Source organism: Lolium rigidum, chromosome 4 (genome assembly GCF_022539505.1).
Source record: "Lolium rigidum isolate FL_2022 chromosome 4, APGP_CSIRO_Lrig_0.1, whole genome shotgun sequence".
NCBI lineage: Eukaryota > Viridiplantae > Streptophyta > Magnoliopsida > Poales > Poaceae > Lolium > Lolium rigidum.
Window position 1 is genome coordinate 102,870,191 of NC_061511.1, and position 2,903 is coordinate 102,873,093.

Sequence of the window (2,903 nt, forward strand, 5' to 3'; positions counted from 1 at the left end):
AACCAGGCACATGCCCAACCCAACCAATGTTTTTATTTATACACCTCCTTGGCCTCTTGCATATCACTTTGTTTGCCTGTGTAGCTACCCCTCTCCCTCTCTCTATCTCTATAGTTGCCAGCTTGTAGATCCAATCATCCAAATAACTCTCCTCCACATCCCTCTCAACAAGCTAGTGCAGTTTTCTTCTCTCATCCTGTCAATTCCTCTCTCAGATCTATCTCTCTCTTTGTCTCTCTCTCCACATGAAGAGGCCCACATGTAGAGGCTTATCAATGGCAAGTCAAGAAACCACGGATCAACAAGGTACTACCAAATAATGACATTGTATCCCTCTTCAAACATGCATAGTATGTACCAAGATACTTCTGGGAACTAGAATTTGTGTGGTTTTGATTCAATCAAAATTAAATCCCTTCATAATTTCTGTGCATTATGAAACTAATCACTGAATTGTTCTTAGTTGTACATATCTATAATATATTTGCGTGTGCGTGTATGTCAGGATGATGGTGACGGCAAATTAATTGGTTGATATGTTCAGATTTTGGCAAGTAGCAGATACACATGCATCACCAGCTTCCTTGTTTTGCAGAAGAAAGCTGCAGGTACATGGAGCGACTAGAAGTCGACGGCAACGGCACGGGGGAGCGCGACGTGGGGGCGTACGACGATGAGGAGGAGGAAGATGATGACGATCTCGCCGGTGGCGGGGCACGCGGCGGCGCGGGGGACTCGGTGAGAAGAAGAGGCGGCTGGCATCGGAGCAGGTGCGCGCGCTGGAGCGTAGTTTCGAGGCGGACAACAAGCTGGACCCGGAGCGCAAGGCCCGCATCGCCCGCGACCTCCTCCTCCACCCGCGCCAGGTCGCCGTCTGGTTCCAGAACCGCCGCGCGCGCTGGAAGACCAAGCAGATCGAGCGCGACTTCACCGCCCTCCGCTCCCGCCACGACGCCCTCCGCCACGAGTGCGACTCCCTCCGCCGCGACAAGGACGCCCTCGCCGCCGAGGTACATATGCCTCTGCTAACTTGTTAATTACTCGTTTCCATATCCGTCCATGTTGTCGGCATATGCCCTCTTCTCTGTTTACTCATATAATGACCAGGACGCCATGTGTGTTTGTGCTTCGTGACAGATAAGGGAGCTGAGGGAGAAGGTGGAGATCAACCAGGAGATAGCCGTGAAGCTGGAGCAGAAGCCGTCGTCGGCAGCCGCTGCGGCAATCTACAAGCAGGACGGATCGACTGACAGCGACTCGAGCGCCGTGCTCAACGAGGAGGCGTCGCCCTACTCCGGCGCGGCCTTCGACCAGCACAACCATCCAACCCAGCCAGGCTTCACGGGGTTCACCTCTTTCCTGGGCGCCCCCTCGAGTGCGTTGACGCTGAGCTCATCTTTCCCTTCTTTGTACAACGGATCGCATTTCGACCAGGACGACGCGCTCCTACTTGGCGCCACCGCCGCCGACGAGCTCGGGGGTGCTGGCCTCTTTGCCACCGACCAGGAGCACACTGGCGGCCTCTCCTGGTACGGTGGCCAGGGGTGGTAGCTCCTAGTGATCGAGCTGTTGGTTGATTGTTGTCCACCATGCATACTTGTAAAAATATGGCAACGTAGGCAAGGGGGTAAGTAAAGTAACTTGCTAAAGTCAATTTCTATAGTTTTAAGTTTTAACTGGCTAGGGCACGCAGATATGCATGTCAGTCAGAGAGATATTTACGAGAAAACATGCTTACATGCATGCAGGCCGGTTAAATTTCAGTAGAAGGGATGTTTGTTGCCTGTAAATTACTATGTACTTTTTCCAGCTGCTAGATAAAAATCTGATATATAAATTGTTTCTGTTTCTACGGAAGGAGCGGTTCTTTGTAAATCAACTTGTAAGCTAAACCGAAAAGGAAGTGACAAATTAATGATGGTGCTCTAGCCAGTCCCTTCCTTCATCCACTTCCTCATTTCCAATGAATAAGGTTTAAACTTTTCTCCGAAAAGTTAAATTTAGTAAATTTTGATCAGATATTGGAGAAAAACTATCAATGAGTATAATATACGGCCCACGTCCGCGATCTCCATCCCTGCCCATGCCACCCTCGATCGGTGCTGATACGGCGCCTGCTTTCGCCCTGCTCTGCTGCTAGCAGTTATGGAAGCAACAGAACGCCGCCGTGTTTAGGGAGGCGGCGACCTCCCTCCATCTCCTTCTCAAGCTCTGCCGGGATGATGCTGCCCTGTGGCGCATGCATTTTCCCGCCGAGCAGCGAGCCTTTGTCGACGACTGGCGTGTGTGCCTGAGTGGTGCCTACAAAAGGTAGTCGATTCTTTACCCCTATCTGATGCTCCGATTTCCTACCACTCGATCCCTCTACTCTAAAACTATCTGGGATTTGGCCCTTTTTTCAATATATTTAGGTGGGGAACCTGTCCCCCCCGGTGAAAATTCGAAAAAAAACGAGTATAATATTATATAGATACCATATGAAAATATATTCATGATGTATCCAATGATACTGATTTTGTATTATACATGTTAATAAATCCTGATCAAAGTTTACATCGGTACAATGCTTATTCATTTTTTTTTGCGAGAAATCCACCGATCAATTAATAATCATCAACAGTAGTACAAATAACCCAAAAAGTAAAGAAAATTACAAATTTGTATTTAGACCACCTAGCGATTACTACAAACACTAGCACGAGCCGATGGCGCGCCGCTATCCTCGCCCCTCCATCGCCGGAGTCAGGCAAAACTTGTCGTAGTAGAGCTTGTTGTAGTAGACAGACGGGAAGTCATCGTGCTAAGGTCCCAAAGGACCAGCGCACCATAGCAGCAACCATCGCCAATGATGACAACCGTAGATCGGAAGAGACTATCATGAAACCACACCAACAAACATGAAA

General features: G+C 49.2%; 1 pseudogene; it reads left to right on the top strand.

Annotated features, from left to right (window-relative positions):
• The first annotated feature begins 217 nt into the window (after positions 1-217).
• On the top strand, positions 218-1,887 carry LOC124649837 (annotated as a pseudogene).
• Positions 1,888-2,903: the final 1,016 nt, after the last annotated feature.